Below are 22008 nucleotides of genomic sequence, written 5' to 3'. Positions count from 1 at the left end.
ACAAACTAGGGGTTCTTTTCGGCAACAACAGACAGTAGATTAGATAGGCTAGCGGGCGAAGTATACAAAATATAGATATGTACATACAAAGACATATTGAAAGTGAAGCACATAGTCTTCGTGTACTTTAATATTCTCTTGAAATAGTAAACAAAAATTCTTAACTTTTAAGAGGGTGACTGGCTCGGTTTTTGGCGGCCTGCTACATAAGGACGAGCGAAGTGTTTGCTCCTAAACAATGGCATCCGTTCGAATTTTAATATTAAGAGATGATTGATAATAGTAAGAGTCGTCGTGGTCTAAAGGATAAGACATCCGGTGCATTCGTGTTGTGTTATGCACCGATGTTCGAATCCCGCAGGCGGGTACCAATTTTTCTAATGAAAATTGACTTCCACGGTGAAGGAATAACATCGTGTAATCAAAATCAAACCGGCAAAATTATAATTTGCGTAATTACTGGTGTTAGGACAACAACAAAAAGAAAACCAATGAAATTGTTACTTCATCGCGATGCCTTACTCGATTTTTGTATTTGAGACGGAACGAGTTAGATAAACAAAGTTAGTCCACAAGTAGATGGACACTTACACACTTAAAAAAATTAGAAAACTACATCTGACTGAAAGATCGAATCCGGAACAAGGTGATCCGACAGAGAACCAAAGTTATAGACATAGCACAGCGAATTAGTAAGCTGAAGTGGCAATGGGCTGGTCATATTAGCCGGACAACCGATAACCGTTGGGGTAAACGCGTTCTTGAGTGGAGACCGCGAACTGGAAAACGCAGTGCAGGACGCCCTCAGGCTCGGTGGAGTGATGATCTGTGTAGGGTGGCTGGCAGGAACTGGATGAGAGAAGCCGAGGATCGTGCACAGTGACGAACAATTGGAGAGGCATATGTCCAGCATTGGACTGCTATAGACTGATGATGATGATGATGATCTGACTAAGTGGCATGTGACTAGGACACGTAATATTGTGTGTACTTTAAAAACAAAAATAAAAAATAGTCTCAAATAGCAAAACGAACTAACAATTTCTTTACATTTATCCGCTTTATTTTGGTCAAGATTTTAGAGCGAAGTTATATTTACAATTGTTACTGTATTGACACAGGTCATTGACGCGAGTGCAGAATTTCAAGTTAAATGGACTTCTTGAAGTCGGTGAAAATGACGTTCAAAATACAAACAAACAAAATCTAGTAAAAACGTGTTATTAAATGTTTGTTTCTTTGGTCGTGACGAACAAACTCGCAAGTTTTATTGATTGAATCGAATTATTGTACATTACTATTGGAATGTTTCGTCATAATACTATAAAATATAACAATAGGTGACGCGTTAGTAGTATTTGCCAAACGGATGGTACATTTTTTTGTACGGTAAACGTATAACACATTTGAGCATCGTCAGGTATTATTACCTTAAAATGAGTATATAATCAAAACAGCTTCAAAAGGTTAATTCGTTTCGCATGCAAAACTAATAAAACTGCCATATGTTTCACGAACTCCGGTTACTTTAAAGTTATTTATTAGTTTAAACCCTAAGGCGAGTTTCGTTGGACTAACAATGAAAGGAATGAAAGTTTACCTTTTGGTTTGTACAAGGGAAATACCAGGTACAGTCTTCTACTTGGGAATATTTCGGAGACTTGTAAATAAGCGAATTATATAACGTACTAATGGACGTTTAATATTGTCTAAGGCTTCGGCGAGATACAGATACGGGGAATAGAATAGATAAAGGCGAAAATTGAATTATTTCGGGTTCAATTTAGGGGTTATCTTTCTTTTTTGGGGAGGGGAGTGACTGGCAATCACGTGGAGGCCTTTAAACTTGAATACAGAGGGTGGACTGGCTCGGATATAGCCGAGAGGAGTGGGATTTGGAAACTACTGGTTCGCAAGTGCACCTACCGCCGAATCAGAATTGCTAGTTCTTCGAGAAAATCAGTAGACTGTTGTTACGAGCCACGTCATTTCACGTCGAACTCTTCGATGAGTTCCATTTTGAAGGGCGAGACAGTTTGAATACAATTGAGACTATACAAATACCTTATACTATAAAATTCACCATGACGGGTAACGGCATCTGTGAACCCTACTATCCACATAACTCCAGATGTACCATGAGCTCTTCCAATAGTGAATGCAATAAAAAAGACAAACTTGAGCAACATTCTAACTGTGCTTATTAAATAATCTTTGTTTTTAAGTTAGTTCACAAGTAAATTAGATCTCATAAGTAAATATCCATATTAGATAAATAAAAAAATAATAAAAAAAAGATTTTAAGCCGTACCATTTTTTATTTCATCCTGGCATCCATAAGACAAAGTAATCATTATACTCGTATTGTCATGCCTGCATGTTGGTTGATCAGAATTCTTGAAGTCGATTAAAATTAGGTTGTAGACACGCTCAACGTAATATTGCTACACACAACTATGAGTTCGAAGCCTCTATTTTAATTTGCAATGACTGTCCTTCGCATCAAAAGAAAAGCATGGCTCTATAAAGTCAAAAGTATTATAATTATGTTATAACTGCTATAAAAAGTTCAATTAAAACGGTTTTATTAATCTAAAATAGGTATAAGTAGTTCGAAAATCGCTGACAGATTATTTTTTTTGATTGCATATTGACAAATATTAATGTTACACATATCAACGCTATTTGATGATGTGCAAAAATAATATTAGCCAACAAATTCCCTTTGTTCGTGTGGCTAGTTTCGTTCTTTTCCGTGAAAATAGACTTGTAGAGTACTTGACGAATGTTCACGATTGACTACCACGTTGAAGGAATAACATCGTGTAATAAAAATCAAACCCGCAAAAATTATAATTTGCGTAATTACTGGTGGTAGGACCTCTTGTGAGTCCGCACCACCGCCCCGCCTATTTCTGCCCGTGAAGCAGTAATGCCTTTTGGCTTCAAGGGTGGGGCAGCCGTTGTAACTATACTGAAACCTTAGAACTGATATCTCAAGGTGGGTGGCGCATTTACGCTGTAGATGTCTATGGGCTCCAGTAACCACTTAGCACCAGGTGGGCTGTGAGCTCGTCCACCCTAATAAGCAATTAAAAAAAAAACATACAATACACTGTAAAACATAAACGCTGCTTCTAAATTAATTCATCACTAAATTTAAATCTAATATCTCTACTTAGCCCGTGAGATGAACGTGGATCGCATTTAGAAGATCGACTGAGCAAACAAGGTTAACCAATTTGCATGTCATTTGAATTGACTTACAATAAATTATTGTGAAGTAAGATAATCCAGCCTGCAGGGATGCAAAGTTAATGCATTAAACCTTACCCTTGTCAACCAAAGACAGCTTTTCTGTTTATCGTATATAAAGTATCTGTGGTCATCGCACACAAAAAAGAAGTAAAAATACAAGATAAATTTGTTTACTTGGAATAATATTGAGTTTTTATCGTTCATAAATCGTTCTCTTAACGTGTTTATTTAACTGTGTTAGTGTGTGTGTGTGTGTCAGTATAATTTACATCAAGACAATAGATTACGGAATCATCTCAGGCTAAATGCTAACACAATTACACCGACAGCATGCAATCGTTAAACAAGCGATTCGTAATTATATTATGCTAATTACAATATACAAGAACCGTCGTCAGTTTCAGAAATAATGCTAATAAAGTCTTATGGTAGAATCAGATATAATCAAATAAAAATTCCAGATAACTTTTTATCTATGCACATATTTTAGTTTTTTTAAGGGGTTTTATGACCTGGTAACTAAGACCTTTAAGTCATGTCTTATTTTCATTTTTAATCTTATTTTTTATGAAAAATGATAATATGGAGTGAAATGAAATGAAATGAAATGAAATGAAATGAAATGAAATGAAGATGATTAATTTGAGACTATAATCGATCCCAAGTCATAGCGGAATTTGTGGGAATGAGCTTGCTGACTCCTGTGCCAAGGAGGCTGTTGTTATGGGCTGTAACAAGTATAACAAAATTTTTCCTCGAGATTTACATTCTCTGGCAAAATCTGATATGCTTCAATCTTGGAATGAAAGCTGGCAGATTTCTCGTCAGTCAGTAGGTAAGCATTATGGTAACTTGCAACCGACCCTGCCCTCTAAGCCTTGGTTTTCCTCCTACTGCCATCTTCCTAAAAAAATTGTCACAGCTATAATCCGTCTTAGACTTGGCCATGTTTGCTCCCCTGTTTTTCTTGCCAAAATTAGAGTCCGTGACCATTCTCTTTGTGAGTGTGGATTAGATGAGGGTACCCTGGATCACATTTTCTTCGACTGCCCCAATATCGTATCCCCTCTTTATGATATCCTTCCCAATGACATTCCCCGACCTATTAATATTAATTGTTTATTAACTTTAGTCTATTCTAAACATGTAAATATTCTGTGTAAATTTTTATCTGCTAATAATATTTATCTCTAAAGTAGTTAGTCTAACATATATTTGTTTGTGCTGTTCTTAAAACCACTGATTCGCGTATGGAAAAACCGACCAAATTTATTTGTATTTAGATTTAGTAATTTTTTCCCTCTCTAAGCACCTGTCATTTTTGTAAATACTTTGACATTGGCAAAATCAATGCCAAAGGCGTTGGAGCCAAATTATCTAAAAGAAGAAGAAGAAGAGACTATAATCAATGGGATGAAATTAAATGAAATAAGATGAGATGATATGGGATGAAATATAATCTCATTAAAATGGTGGTCATTTACTAAGATTTTTTCAGTAGACTTTTTGGAGGATTCGGAGAAGTTAAGTCCAGCGGCTTTGTTTCATTTTCCCACACTTGTGCACTTTCACAGATATTAAACAGTTAATAAACCACCGTTATTACACATGTAAACCTAAAGAAATACTAAATCGACAAAATAAAACAAAGCACACAACTTCACTCCTCACGTTCCCGCCAAAAAGTCCCACACATTTTAGTTCTACAACTTTATCAAGCTACCCGCTATTTATCATTGAAACGTAGATTAATTAATTGGTCAATGTTTGCAACCAAATCAAATCCATAACGGGACTACAATGATATTAATTACCATTTGATACGTTTGCAACACGAGCCCGCAGCTCAGTGGCTCGAGGAGCCAAGCAAATACTCAAATTCAGTGTATATTGACCGAGCACTTCGACGGAGGACGGTTAGCTGATCGCACATAGGCCACTGGGAAAAATCAATCGACGTCATAGCGTCCGGCCGCTAAGTGCCTTAATCCCTCTCCTTGCGTTCAACCTTTTTGCCGAAGATGAAAATTACACGTACTCGGAAAACTTAATTGTATTCGTGTCCGTAATTTGGATGTACTCGAAACAAATATGACCGACGACGGTAACTCGAATTTTTTGAAGTCGCGTCACTGAAAATTCTGAATCAAGCATTAAGTATTTTAAATCTAAGATTCTTTTTTGTTTAAGCGGTATAGCAAATTTGATTTATTTTGCTGTTTAGTAAATTAGCAAAAAAAAAAACTTGAGAGGTGTCAAGGGGCAGCCGGAGGGAACGAAGTTCCTTTCGATTAATTAGTGAAGGAATTGTAATAAAAATAAATTTTATTTTATAAATAATAATAAAATATATTTAATTAATTATTATTAAATAATCAATTTTATTAAATAATTTAATTAATTATTTCATAATAATTAAATAATTAATAACAAATAATAATAATAATTAATTAATAAAAATATTAAAATAACTGGCTTGCTTTCTATGAGAGAGAGAGCGAGAGAGAGAGACAGAGAAACACGCGCACGCTGCAGGGCTTACATCTATAGCAAAAAGTGTAGTTACAACTTTTGGTCTTAATTTTTTCCATCTAACCCCCTTTCGCAACGCGCGTTAAGGAACTTTGTCCCAATTACATATCTTATATTTATCTGTGTTTAATTAGAATACTTTTGCGATTAATCAGCAAAACAACGGAACACAATGTCAATCTATTTTCCAAATAAAATGTATTGCAGACATTAAATTAGTTATAACAAACTGATACTAGTGTCAAAACAATCGTATGAAAGCACTCAGAACGACATCATACGTTGGTGACAAGAGACTGTAAAGTAATAAATCATTGAGTATGTAAGCACGTCGGAGGACCGCCGAGCAACGTATAGAGGAACATCCAGACAAAGCGAACTCGTCACTCAAGATATTACCGGCATTCATAGCGGTGACAGCGTTGGCAAATTCCGCCATTGAATCGTTCAATCAATAAAGAGTGAGTAAGCGAAATATAAATTTAAATATCTAACGTCGATGAGATATGTGTCGATTACTGGTGGTAGGACCTTTTGTGAGTCCGCGCGGGTAGGTACCACCACCCTGTCTAGGTTTGAAGGGCGGGACATCCGTTGTAACTATACTGAGACCTTACAACTTATATCTCAAGGTGGGTGGTGCATTTATGTTGTAGATGTGTATGGGCTCCAGTCACCACTTAACAGCAGGTGGGGCGTGATCTCATCCACCCATCTAAGCTATAAAACAAATTAAAAAAACATGTGTGATCAAATAGTGATTATTTTAACAACGTATATGTGGAGACGTGGTATCTGGTCACCATTAAACAGTTGCCAAAGCCAAGCCGTAAATCGGATGATCGAGTAACAGCCTCAATATGTATAGTGATAATGCTACGCTACAAACCGTAATTCGTGTTTGATGAGTGACTGAACCAGGCAGAATGAAGATATCAACTCATATCCGTTCACTACACGTTCTAAAACTCTCACATTTAGATATAAATCCGAATACATAGAACCACAAGTGAGACTAAACAAACGCCATTTAATGGAAATGCAACCAAACTCATTGGCGCCACATTTTGTTTCCACAAATGAAAACTGTTGAATGAACTTCAATTATATTTTTCGATATCTTATGCCCGCTTGTATTTTCGTAACTGGATCGTGTCACGGCACGGCGCCCCACGAGGTGCCCGCGTAAAATTACGGCGATATGACTGCCCCATAATTAGACAATAAAATATACATAAATCTATAAAACTTAACGGTTAATGTATGGTAATACATCAAATCGGCAAAATTATAATTTGCGTAATTACTGGTGGTAGGACATCTTTAGTCCGCACGGGTAGGTACCACCGCCCTGTCTATTTCTGCCGTAAAGCAGTCATGCGGTTCGGTTTGAAGGGGATAGGACAGCCGTTTTAACTATACTCAGATCTTAGAACTTATATCTCAAGGTGGGTGGCGCATTTACGTTGTAGATGTCTATGGGCTCCAGTAACCACTTAACACAAGGTGGGCTGTGAGCACGTCCACCAAACTAAGCAATAAAAAATAATAATAATAAGTTATGAATAGACCATCTTAAACGCTGATCGCTTTTTTTGCGATCATGTACGTTCATTTTTTTTTTAGTTTTTGCTCCTACAAAGTTATTTATAATCTAACAACAATTGATCGATATTGTTATGAGTCACCGACGAACCACGATTTAGGGAATGACAAATGGTTTTAACGTAGCCAACACTATCATCCTTTATTTACATTTAGAACAAAGCCTTCGTAGTTCCGTAGCGCAATTTTTTGATGAAGTTCTTATTTTATTATGTGGTGGTTAATGAGTTTATGACGCACATACTAGACAAGAAATTGAAGAAAGAAGAAAGAGAAAGAAGAAGAATTGCTCGCGGCAGAAGTAGGCAGGGTGGGTAGTAGGTAGGCAGTGAAACAGTAATGCGTTTGGGTGTGAAGGATGGGACAGCCATTGTAATATAAAACTGAGACTTAGAACTCATGTCTCAAGTCGGGTGGCGGCGTTTAGGCTGCTGATGTCTATGGACTCCGGTAACCGCTTAATAGCAAGTGGACAGGTGGGTGGGTAAAATCACCAACCCAGCTAAGTAATTTAAAAAGACCAGTACTACGATTTCAATGTTGGCTTTTTAATTACGTATTTTATTTCGTGTACAAAAATTAAGAACGTTTAAAATGACGCACTTATAATAAAAATTACAAATACAAAACATTAAAATATATATCTAATTAAATTAAATCTATTAAGTCCTATTTATTATTTCTCAAGTTCGTTTTCAAAATGTAATATAATAAATAGCATATTACCCACTCAATTTGAATTCTAACTATATTTAATTCACAAAACGAAAAAAAAAAATTAATTATTCATTTCATATTCAACGCATGGTAAAAATTAAATATACTTTCGAAATTATCCCTGCGGAGAGCGGTAATACTCTCAGAAGCCATCGAAGCAAAACATGTAACCGTACTCAGACCGAGGCGCTTGAAATAAACATTGAACGCGGTAAATCAAATTTCCATTAGCCTTTTATAAAAATTTACATGTAATTCTGTGCAAATAATAATCAACTGAACAGGCTGTTAGGTGCTCAAACGAATTCTCATACAAAAACCAGCAACACCGTTCGTGTTATAACCGGCGTGCTGCTGGATATTTAAATTTTCGGTATTTTAACAAAAGGTCTAATTACAATTTGATGACATTTGTTTTTTAAATAAACGCAGTGTTAAAGCGGAAATCAATAAAAAAAAGTATTACGTATCTGTTCATTTATTAAAGAAGAATTTACTCGAATCTGTTCTACTAGCAAAACTTAATTGTTTATTGACATTTTTGGGGTAAATATGCTTTTAAATGTTAAACTTAAGAATCTGCTTTAAGTATACATGACAATGCAACGATAACTTTATGAATACATTTTAATTAAACGCGGCTGTCGATTATTGAAAACGCACAATCTTTCTTGTTCACTTTTGAAAAGTTACTTTATTGAACTTGATAGAAATAGAATTGATAGAAATGAAATATTGCACCTGAATGAATATTGCACCGTTGCAAACTTGATAGAAATGAAATATTGCACCTACTGGTTTTTTTTTATTGCTTAGATTGGTGGACGAACTCACAGCCCACCTGGTGCTAAGTGGTTACTGGAGGCCATAGTCATCTACCACGTAAATGCGCCACCCGCCTTGATATATAAGTTCTAAGGTCTCAGTATAGTTACAACGGCTGCCCCACCCTTCAACATGGTTTATACAAATATAAATTACGGTAGAACATGATACAATATAGTGCGCATAAGTAGCATGGAACAAAGCCCCGCTTCGTTAGCACTTTAGTATCTATGAGGAGAAGCAAAAGAATCGCCACTTTAACATTCTTCAAGATTCGCCACAATTCACTGAAGAAATACAAGCCACTGGAAGTCGAGCTTTCTAGTTAGCCCGGCAGAAAAGTGCAAGCGTGGCGATCGAAACTTGTGTCTGAAGGAGATCTCTGCGGGTCGGGTCTCTGAATGTGGTGATTTGATTTAAGTTCAATTCAACCCATTGCAGAAGCCAGTTTAGTGCGCAAAACGACTGATTTATCATGCCGATGCTATTTCTAGGAGAATCCAAACAAACTTCCCAAACTATTGGGATTATTGACATTTCGAGCATTTGTATCGATTTATTTGAAAGGTACCCTGTTTACGTTTAGGCCTTTAGGCCTCGAAATTTTTGGGAAACTTCAAAAGAGTGATAATCCGCACCTGATTAAAAACTTGTGATTTCAAAGCAAAATATTTGGGTACTGGACCTTAGTACCCAAATATACCTCAATTAACTTCATACAGAAAAAGGCTATTTGAATTATAAATGATTTAGGTCTTACGGATCGCGTGGCATATAATTATCGTTCTTTAGAGAATCTAACCTTTTTTGTTTGTTTGTTTGTTGCATTCCTTACTATTTGCATTGTAATACCTGTTCGATAACACTATAATTAAGCAGGCTGGGTGATTTCTAGTAATTTTACAAAACTTACGATAATTCAACTCGACCGCATAATTTCTGCTTCCAACTCCGCAATTATACTAAGAGCTGGAATGAGTCATAATAATAATCTATTTATATTGTACTTGTTATTCTAAATCGTCGAATACTATGCTACGTAACAAAATATCTCTTATTTTCCTGACATTAACTATGTAACCGAATGTAAAAAAAAACTTTGTTGGTTGCTCGCAAAAACTTTAGTTAAAGATCGCAAAAACTAACAATGCACTTTTTATGTTGTGATTTATATATATACTTTTATATATTTGTAATGGATGTAAAAACTATTACCGAACATGTTATTTACCCGAAATGACATTTCAGGCGTTTTTATTACACTGCCATAATATAACTGTAACTAAAAAATCGGTAATTTTGTGTGAGACGAGAGAACAGAGTTTATTTGGTTTGATATATTTGAAGTTTTTTAAAATAATAACGGTTCTACGCATAATAAGTAAGGTATCAGAGCTTTATAAGCCCGTTATGGGCATTATAAAACTGAATCAGACCATATAAATAGCACTGTTCTATTGCATCTATACTAATATTATAAAGAGGAAAGATTTGTTTGTTTGTTTGTTTCGAATAGGCTCCGAAACTACTGGACCGATTTGAAAAATTATTTTTCCATTAGAAGCCGACATTGTACCTGATGAACATAGGCTACTTTTTTGTATTTTTTTTTTATTTTTTTTTTTTTGGTTTCATGTGTGTTTTAATGTTTCCGAAGCGAAGCGAGGGCGGGTCGCTAGTATTCTATAAACGGGTGAAAGAACTCATAGACCACTTCGTATTAAGCGATAACCGAGACCTATCTTGAGATATATTACGAGACAAATCCGAAAATTGATTTAACGTTATAGTTACTTACAGTAAAAACTGAGATTTAGAACAGAAAGTAATAACAGAAATTGTAAAATATCACCGAGACAAAGTTTGAAACATCAAAATGTTTTCGTAAAAAATCGATATCGCAATGCAACACAGTGCGAAAACATAACGGTGCATAAACTCATACCGAATAATGATAAATCATCGACCCACGCCTGGGATACTCGGCAGGATGCAAATACAAGATCGATAATATATTACCAATGAAAACGGTCAATGTATTGGCGCCCACATACGATGACGTACGCGTGCGTTGCTTTAAATTAATTGTTCTGTTTTAGTAGATAGAAATCAACCTGCATATTCATTCTCATGATGTCATAATACTGTGACAGGCTTTTCAGCAACATTTGTATGTATTTGAATCAAGTCTGTTTGAGTATCTGCTATTAAGTAGGTAAGATTGTCACCATCATCCACTTTTGGTTTCTCGACCCTACCAATTAACATCCTACTAGTAAGAGTATAAGGTTGATAGAGTTGTGAGCCAAACCATAGAATGAATAAAATAAAAGAACCGACTTCATTTTGCGAGATGAAATCCAAGAGGAGAGCTATTAACTAAGATACTTGGATATCGCTCTCTGCTGTTGCGTTTTAACTAAGATGGGTCGACAAGTTTCAAGGCTGCTTCGATGTTAAACAGATGCTCATCTCGAGATATACAAAGCTGAATGATTTTCGTAAATACTGGAGGTAGGACGTCTTGCGAGTCCGCACGGGTAGGTACCAACACCCTGCCTATTTCTGCCGTGAAGCAGTAATGCGTTTCGGTTTCAAAAGTGGGGCAGTCATAGTGAAAAGTGAAACCATACAACTCAAGTTTCAAGGTAGGTCGCGGCATTTGCGTTTTAGATGTCTATGGGCTCCGGTAACCACTTAACTCCAGTAGGGCTGTGAGCTCGACCACCAATCTATGCAATAAAAAATAAATAAATAACAAAGCTCCAAAATATTATGAATGAATTATGCTCTTTAGAGCATGCTGTACTCTCTCAAAGGGAGCCTAAAAAAAACCCAAATGGATTAAGCTCGAGACTAGATGAGCCTGTCTTCAAGTTTAATGAAGTGAGAAACGTTACTCGTTACGTAACGTAACGTTCACCCACATATGCAATAAATAAAAACAATAAAAAAAATCTGGAGTTCTAGACTGCTTGCTGTCTTTAGTCACATATAGTTAAAATCGTGGTTAAAGGACCTTTTTGGCACGGCATTTTGATTTAAATCTTTTGTGCTATTCGATTCAATTCCCGTATCCTTTGCGAACAATTTAAATATTTTTACCTTCATAATTTATGGTAATGTAACGGACGCCGTAACTGCTTTTATAAATATAGTCTTTTATGTAGATTTATAGTAATTATGAACTAAACATTCTATTCCGTAACACTGTTCATAGATGAAGAAAGATATCAAATCCGATGACGGTTCAGCAATAAATTAAATAGTTAAATGGAAATGAAAGGTTTAACACATAAATCAGAAAGGAAAGATTAGCGCTGAATATGCGAACACGATTCTTTAAATACTTTAATTAATAATCGACTTCACGGGGAGGTTCTCCATTGAGATCGTATGTTTTTTTTTTTATTGCTTAGTTGTAGCAATAGCCATAATGCTTAATCGGGCAAGTTCAGATTTTATACTCAGTAGCTACGCCAATTGTGAATCGACTGCAAGAGGATTCTTGATTCGGACCTTACGTTTATTATTTTTTCATTACCACATTTGATATACGTTATTTCATTAAATGGCACACTCATTAATTCGTAAAGAGTTGAGTATAACTACCACTTATTCCTAAAAATCTACCGTATAATCTACCGTAATAACGAATACAAAATGGTTCATATGTATAATATTTTCTTTTTTATGGTATTAGACTGGTAACGGTGATTTATAGTGGTCACTGGAGCTCATAGACAACACAACGCCGATGACCCTATCTACCTTGAGACATGAGGTCGAAGTCTCAATTGTGTAAATAACTATAACGTATGACAGTTTCGCGGCAGAAAATTATAGCAGGGTAGTATCTATCTGCGTGGAATTGGAGAATTCGTCGAATTGGGAAACGTAGTGCAGTAAGGCTCGGTGGAGTGACGCAGGGTGGCTGGCAAGAGCTGGATCAGAGAAACCGAGGGTTGTGCTAAGGAGGGTGCTATTCCAGAGACCTATGTCCAGCACTGGACTGCTATAAGCTGAACTATGTCCAGCACTGGACTGCTATAAGCTGACCTAAGTCCAGCACTGGACTGCTATAAGCTGATGATGATTCGCGCGGACTTATAATACGCCCTACCACCAACAAAAAGGTCTCCATTATTGTGTTATAATTTTGAGATTATTTCATCCGCGTGCTCAGAACAAAGAGCAAAATAATATGAAATGGGAAATCCCGAAAAAATGAATCTGTCTGAAGAATAAAGGACACGAAACAATTTAGGTTGAACAACGTTTACTTTTAAGCCGTTACAAGATGATTCCATTTTTATTTGCCTGTTAAGTTTATATTAAAGAAAATGATTGTGTGGTTATTTTCTTGGGTTTTCGCGGGTATCGTACGTAATTAAAACTAGGTACTTACTTTTTACTTTTATTACATCATCATGATCATCATCATCATCAGCCTTTATCTACCCACTGCTGGACATGGGCCTTCCCCAATGCCTTCCGCATAATGCGGTCCTCCGCCTTCCGCATCCAACGACTTCCCGCCGTGCGCACTAAATGCTTTAAATTATTCGTAACTTCACAAATATTATAATACTAAGATAATAAGAAAAAAGTGATATTAAATCGCAAAATGATAATTCTGAACGATTGCATTTTTTTAGCAACGCATATTATTTTCAGGGATAGTTCGGTTAACTTTATAATTATCAAACTGTTTGTCTCAAGTTAACGTGTAGCCACAAATTAATTTGTTATACGTATTTAATGTCGCTAGCAGTGTCGTGATAAATTGTTATACGCTTCAACCTGGATTTTCTTCGATAAAACTGCCATTAATCCGTAAAATCCCTTTTTTATACGACATCATTACTAATACGTACTTGACTTGAAGACGTGTGTACATAATATTATGTAATAAAAATAATATTATGAAGTACCTACCCCGGGCTTGACTTTTGTACTTTACGCGAATGAAAGGATCCGTATGCGACTCCGACCTTCCAATTAGGCGGTTTCCTATAGAATTTTTCTAGCTCTGACCATATTCATGAAAAGGAAATGTGTTCTAACCACTTCGTATAGGAACACGTGGTTATGTATGTAAGTTGATTACAACCGTACTTACAAACAAAAACATGACATGCTGAATAACTTCGAATTTAAGCGAATATTATTGTGAATATTTTATTAAAGCGAAGTCGCAGTCAAGGATTAGTCGAGCACTGGCTTCATAAAATACCTAAATGTGGCATTTTCTTGAGAAAGTAGCTCAGTATTGTATTCTTTCGTTAACGGTATCTTTGGAGACATCATGTAGTCGGCATGTCTCGATTCCCGTTACATAACGCACCGGCAGCATTCCACAATAATCGAATGATCGTAACACCGGTACTTACTGCATCGATTATGTCATCTCTCAGCTGACGGTCAGTGCACGAGGCGAGTGTAGACGGGCGGGCGCGAGGTTATCAGTCGATATGAGTCGGGCGCGAGTCGGAGAGCGTGGGTTCGAGCCGCGGGGTCGATGTGGGGGAGGAGTTCGGAGGCTGCGGACTCACCGTGCGGTTGGTTACATAAGTCGCGAGCGGGTGCGAGGACACGTGCAGCCCCTCTGGGGCTTGAAGCGCGACTGCCGCTCGGGCGCCGCCCCGCCGCCGCGCCGCCTTCGTTCAGACGCGATTAAACAGCCTTCACGTGTGCGACGCGTCTCACGCTTAAAAGCGCGCCGCTAATAAACCTTTGCCGAACACGAATTTTGAGATTACTCACTGCTCAGACTAGACCTGTAGAATTACTTGCGTCTCCATGCTGAAATAAATGTACGCCGACCTTACTCCACGTTCAGTAAGGCGGGAACTCTTGTTAAGATTAAAAGCTCTCGCAAAACTTTTTATTTATGTTTCCTTACTTCATTACTAAAATTTCTCTTTGAAGTTTCGCTGTTAATGACGTAATCAAATTATACATTTTATTTAACAAAGTAACTAAATCGTTTCAGTTCGCTCGGTTATCAGTAGTCTATTATCAGTGGCACTTTATTTGTACCGTTTCTAGGAAAATATATCGCCATTTTATTTGTTACCGTACACAACAAAACACACAAAACGAATTGGCTGTCAAGCATCCCGACCTGTGTAAATAAATCACTGCTGTATTCAAATTTCATTTTCATTACCTGCTACAAATAAACTGAGATCAACAGTTTTTGCAAATGAAAAAAAAATTAGGGAATTAGAAAATTAGAAAATTAGGGAAAAAATTAGAGAAAAAAAACAACTAGAAATATTAGAAAATTAGGGAAACACTCTACTGTGTTCCCAGTATTGCTGAAGTTCACGAGCGACACCAGGTTCCTTCCGTCAAACTAAAACCACAGCCAAAATCATCCCATCAGTCGTCGTGATGCTGACAAAGTACCATTAAATTTGTTTATTTTTTTATGCTTTTGTGAGTTTCGCAGCCGAATTGATGTAAAATGGTTACCGTAAACCTAAATGGCACCACATACCTTAAGAAATGACGTCGAAGTCTCATTTCTATTGTTTAAAATCTGTTTTACCCTCCCTTTACTAGGGCGGGCTTCTACACAGAACCCTACCACCAGTACTGCGATACTGTGGATTTCGCGACACTATTTTTTTTTTACGAAATTACTTTCCCATATATCGAAACTACTTTCGTGAAACTGAGTTCAACATGCATGACACTAATTTCGTAATGTAAATTCCGCATAAGTTAGCCCGGCTTTGTACTACCAATTTACTAACCACTTATTTTATACCGAGAAGTAGTCGTGCGTTAATTTTATTCTTTTTTTTTTCATTGCTTAGATGGGTGGACGAGCTCACAGCCCACCTGGTTTTAAGTGGTTACTGGAGCCCATAGACATCTACAACGTAAATGCGCCACCCACCTTGAAATATAAGTTCGAAGGTCTCAAGTATAGTTACAACGGCTGCCCCACCCTTCAAACCGAAACGCATTACTGCTTCACGGCAGAAATAAGTAGGGTGGTGGTACCTACCTGCGTGGACTCTCAAGAGGTCCTACCACCAGTAATGTAAAAGTAATGTCACGAAATTAATTTCATGCCACTAATTTCGTTATGTAAATTCGCCCTTAGAAAACACGTCCTACCACAGCCAAATATCAGCCGGTATAATACTCAGATACCACGTCATTTTTCTTTACGCCACAAAAGTAAATTTTTTAAATTGCTTAGACGGGTGGACGAGCTCACAGCCCACCTGGTGTTAAGTGGTTACTGGAGCTCATAGACATCTACGACGTAAATGCGCCACCCACCTTGAGATATGAGTTCTAAGGTCTCAGTATAGTTACAACGGCTGCCTCACCCTTCAAACCGAAACGCATTACTGCTTCACGACAGAAATAGGTGGGGTCGTGGTACCTACCTGCGCGGACTCACAAAAGGTCCTACCACCAGTATAGTATACCACCAGTATTTGAAGCATTTCGTTGCAATAAGCAAGTAAAAAAAAGAATATTACTTATTGTAATCATGTTATTAAATTGAAATATTCGAGAATAACCCTCGCAAATTAATAAATTTCCTGATACGTTATTATATGATAAGTTTAAATATTAACCCATTCATTAATGAATGTTATCTGAACAGGTCGAGTGCAGGATGTAGGTGTCAGATATGAAAAATAATTATAACTTTTATATCTGTATGATGTGTGCGTGCTTGCGGGTATGTGTGTGAGTGTTTGAAGATGAAACATAGTTTACGACAGTAAATTGGGACTATTTAGCGGTTTTTATTTGGGGCCTTAAAAATACAAATAATTCCATTCTGGATCGCATTTAATTTGAAAAATGTTGACGCTGACGCTATAGGTAAATAAATATATATATTTTTTTCGCTGAGATGTATGGACGAGCTCACAGCCCACCGGGTGTTAAGTGGTTACTTGAGCCCATAGACATCTACAACGTAAATGCCGCCACTCACCTTGATATAAATTCTAAGGTATCAGTTTTTAAAGTACAACGGCTGCCCTACCCTTCAAACGGAAAGGCATTACCGTTTCACGGCAGAAATAGGCAGGGTGGTGGTACCTACCCGTGCGGACTCACAAGAGGTACCACCACCGGTAATTACGCAAATAATAATAAAAATAATAATAGAATCGGGAAACAGTAGGCCTTGTCTTGTTCACCGACCTAAAGTGTTATAATAAGAAATTTTTGACGAGATAAAAAGTTGGAAGAGGGTTTTTTTTTTTTAATAAACGAAAAAGGGTTTTAATTTTTTTTTTTTTTTATTGCTTAGATGTGTGGACGAGCTCACAGCCCACCTGGTGTTAAGTGGTTACTGGAGCCCATATACATCTACAACGTAAATGCGCCACACACCTTGAGATATAGTTCTAAGGTCTCAGTATAGTCACAACGGCTACCCCACCCTTCAAACCGAAACGCATTACTGCTTCACGGCAGAAATAGGCGGGGCGGTGGTACCTACCCGTGCGGACTCACAAGAGGTCCTACCACCAGTAATTACGCAAATTAAAATTTTGCGGGTTTGATTTTTACTGCACGATGTTATTCCTTCACCGTGGAAGTCAATCGTGAACATTTGTTGAGTACGTATTTCATTAGAAAAATTGGTACCCGCCAGCGAGATTCGAACACCGGTGCATCGCTCGATACGAATGCACCGGACGTCTTATCCTTTAGGCCACGACGACTTCTTTAATTATGGAAATTTTGTTATTCAAGATCTGATTAGATTGTTTTTGATAGTCATAATTTATTGATTGCGACTGGTAAATTCAGATGTTCATGATCATTCATCATCGGAGGGGCCGTGTGCGTATAGCAGCAAATAAACTTTTTGTAGAAATCTTCTCCAAAAATGTATGTTCAATGCTCCATAAAAAACTCTTATTTACTAACTGTCTTTTTAAAAGAGCGCCCGTAGCCTAATGTTCGTTATATTCGTTTTGAGGAATGAATTAGAATTATATATGGAAAACACAAAAGCAATTAGTCATAAATTAATGTTGTTTTTGTATTTTCTAATTCCTTGTATAGTTACATATACATATTCGTAGATTATCTATATATTAATACGTGAAGCAAAAACTTTGTATGCCTTTTTACGAAAATTGCGCGGACGGAGGAGTATGAAATTCTCCACACTTATAGAGAATATAGAGAAGAAGTGCACAATACTAATATTTTTTTTAAATAGTGGATAAAAGATACATTAAATCAATAAAGAAAACATTAAATACACTACCATGTATTTGACGATTTGTAGATTAATATTGTTTGTCTTTATTATTATTTGTATATAGTGTAGTTTTGGCGAAACCTGTGATTATATTATATAAGTACAATAGTATTTAACAATAGAACCATATGTTTAAACATAAAATTTTAATTGATTAAAGTTGAATTTCGACTTCTGTGGGATCACTAGTATTTCTAGTTTCTTGCACAGACTTCGACAGGTGGAATAAAAAAAATTTAAAAGAAATTATATTCTATCGTATCGTAAATTTCTACATTTATTAATAATATAAATGTTAAATTCGTGTTTAAATTCTTGATAATCCTATTCCGTATTGATAGAGAATGAAAATTTATTGAATCGAATAATTTTCAACGTTAAGCGCCATCTACCGACGAGTAGTGGAACTAAGAAAATCGCCGAGTTCACCTTTCTCTTTTATCTTCATATTATATTTTTTAAACTTAATTTCATTAGAATATGAATAGATCCAATAGTTTCGTTTGAAGTTATTCTCTCATTAATGTCGTTCTTATTTTATTATTGTCTAATTAGTATTTATTTGAAAAAAAAAAAAAAAGTCGTAACTGCTATCAATTTTACCAAAACATTTCCGTTGGCGTCTGTTATATTATTATAGCATCTTCGGACTACAATTTAAAAAAATATAAACAAAACTGGTCATGTATTAAAACGGAAAACTAGGTAGACAATTCACAGTCACACCACCACCCTGCCTATTTCTGTACCACCACCTTGCCTATTTCTGCCGTGAAGCAGTAATGCGTTTCGGTTTGAAGGGTGGTGTTAGCGACGCGCTCAAATAAAATATAATTTGTCTATGTTCGTAATGTCTAGTATTGTCTGTGATCGCCTAACGGTCAAAAAAAATGAAGGACTCGTACGTGTACCGGCCTACCGGACGCAACGCGCTGTGCAATTTTGTTCATTGTGATTCTCGATAAATATACGCCTTTTCTTTGTTTCCTCGATTTTATTGCTGAACCACCTCAATAAACAACAAAGTGGTCTTCGAACCGGATTACTTCATAATTATATTATGTACCACACGCCGCCGCGAAAAATGGTGAACACACGGAAGCAACTCCGCGAGCAGTAACGTTCATCGCAAAATGGTGATCGCGACACAGAAATGCCTGTGGACTGTGTGCTGAAGGATGAGCCATCTGAAAAAAGTGTGAGTGTGCAACCTGGTGTTCAAATTAAAACGAAAGTTCCAGAAACTTTTAGTCGCACATTTACTATGGAGGGTAGCCAAATAAAATCGGAACCTACGCGCAACGTCTCCGATAAGCCGCTTCCAAAAGCAACAGCCTCATATAGAAGCCAAGCATCATCCAAATCGTCTTATTGTAAAGAAATAATGCGAAGAAAATTGCAATTAGAAGCAGAGAAACAAAAAGCACAAATCCAAATGGCACTCATCGATCGAGAAACAGAACTAAAATTAGCGGAACTTGAGGAAGAGACCGACCTGATGGAATACAGTTCACAAACCGGAGAAGATGTTCAAAGGTCTCATCATCAAGCAGAAAAATGGGTCGAGAAACATCAGACTACGTTCGAGGAGGTACCACAGAAGGACCAGCTCGCCCCCGATCATGGTAGAACACCGGGCCAGCTATGCGAGGCGCCCCCAGCTCCCGTAGTCAGAGAGAAAATTGCAGCCCATGCGTCCACGTCACGAGGCCACGTACCGCCCACGTACAACACATCTAACAGCACTGTGGAAATGCTTGCTGTAGCAATAAAAAACCTCACTAACGCCACCGTCAATACGTCCAACGCTAATCTACTGAGCCGTATGTCTACTCCGAAAGATTTGCCTGAGTTCGACGGCGACCCTATGGAATGGCTCCAGTTTAAGCAGGCGTACGACGAGTCCACATTTGTGTGCAACTTCACCGACAAGGAGAACTTATGGAGATTACGTAAGTGTCTAAGAGGATCAGCGAAGGAAGCAGTTAGTGCATTATTTATCAGCGCCACGTCGCCTGCAAAGGTTATGTCGACACTGGAGCTACGTTTTGGAAACCCTGACTGCATTATATCTCGCATCGTTTGTGATCTCAAAAAACTCCCGCCGCTGCACCAGGACTACCAAAAGGATATTGTGACGTTTGCAGTGAAAGTTCAGAATTTTGTGGAAGCCGTTCAAGCTGTTGGACGCTCGGAGTATTTGTACGGGGTAAATATTGTCTCAATAATATTATCCAAGCTACCCACACTACTCGTTTCAAAATGGTCAGATTACAGCTATGAATTAATCACAAAAAGCAGTAAAGCAAGGTTGTTGATTATGTCCGAATTCTTACACGAAGAAGCTGTAAAATTATCAACAACAGCGAGCGTATTCACCAACTTAAGGTATGTCCCGCATGTCCGTACGAAAAATCAGAACGAATATACAACCCGCTCACATACATTCGTACTACAGGACAACGAGTCTAAATGCCGATTTTGTAATAAATTCATTCACAAACTAACAGATTGTAAACAATTTAAGAAAGCGCTGCGCAAAGTAAGATGGCAATATATTAAACGTAACGGACTGTGTTACAAATGTTTGTTATCACGTCACGATCGAGATACCTGCCCTGCGCCTGTGTGTGATAAAGACAACTGCGGTCAACCCCATCATCGACTTTTACACTATACCGTGAACACGAGTAACCAAAGTAACGACATTCAAGTGCAAAGAACACCTATCTATAATACGGCTACCAATATACAGCAGCTGCAAACAAAATCACCGCCGTCTTCGTGTACCAAGGAAAGTGTTACGCATATAAACGGGAGTGATCATAAAGTGTTACTAAAAGTAATTCCTATTCGTATACATGGACCGAACGGTGTAATAAGTTCAAGTGCGTTACTAGATGATGGATCAACAGTGTCGTTCATAAGTACCGATCTTGCAGAGCGCGCGGGTCTGCGCGGCCGGCGGGAAACGATGCACGTGCGCGGTGCATGGACTGATAACGAACTTGTTTGCGATACTACAATTGTTAATGTGAACCTTAGTGGCTTAGACGATAAGGTATATAATGTGAGAGCACGTAGTATTAATGAGTTAAATCTACCTGTGCAAAAATTGTCTATTGTCAATTGTAATAAGTACAACCACTTAATGGATTTAAAAAATATTTTGTGTACCACTGATTCGAAACCAGAAATGTTAATCGGTCAAGATAATTATCATTTATTGTTACCGTTAGAAATTAAGTTAGGTAATTTAAATGAGCCGTCTGCTACGCTTACCCGTTTAGGCTGGTGCATTCATGGTAGTGTGCGTGTGCCGCAGCGCTCGCGCCGACCATCAGCCGCCACGACTCTCATTATAAACGGGGGCATAAATGGACCTGCGTCTGACGAGATCGCCTTGCGGGGTCTTCATGAGGAGGTGAGACGTTCGTTTACCTTAGACTCAATAGGAATTTTAGCTAAGCCGCGCCAAAATGCCGATGATGTTCGCGCCATCGATCAGCTGGAACGTACTGCGCATCTCATCGACGACCATTGGTGTGTTGGTCTACCCTGGAAGGATGAAAGCTGCAAAATGCCAGACTCCTACGCTGCTGCTGTGAAACGACTCAAAGGCATTGAGAGCAAAATGGAAAAGGATTCGGGTTTTGCAAGTAGGTACAAAGAACGTGTCCAACATCTCTTGGACAATGGATTTGCGACGGAACTCGTAGACACCGAGGTCACTCCCCGGACTTGGTACTTACCGCACTTCGGAGTGGACAACCCAAACAAAAGAAAACTTCGACTGGTGTTCGATGCTG

At 37.6% G+C, this 22008-nt stretch overlaps 1 protein-coding gene across 7 annotated transcripts in view; it reads right to left on the bottom strand.

The window, feature by feature from the left end:
- Ih (hyperpolarization activated cyclic nucleotide gated potassium channel Ih) overlaps nucleotides 1-14577 on the bottom strand; it is a 265759-nt gene extending 251182 nt beyond the window's left edge. For 6 of the 7 annotated variants that reach the window (XM_089735592.1, XM_089735590.1, XM_089735595.1 and 3 more), the window contains exon 1: nucleotides 14331-14576. The gene's annotated coding sequence lies outside the window, so the exon portion shown is untranslated. Of the gene's footprint in view, nucleotides 1-14330 lie in introns of all 7 variants that reach the window. The other variant, XM_089735588.1, reaches the window with a different exon arrangement.
- Between the last annotated feature and the right edge of the window lie 7431 nt (nucleotides 14578-22008).

Source organism: Bombyx mandarina, chromosome 19 (genome assembly GCF_030267445.1).
Source record: "Bombyx mandarina strain Sakado chromosome 19, ASM3026744v2".
NCBI lineage: Eukaryota > Metazoa > Arthropoda > Insecta > Lepidoptera > Bombycidae > Bombyx > Bombyx mandarina.
This window is presented reverse-complemented; position numbering and strand designations above follow the sequence as displayed.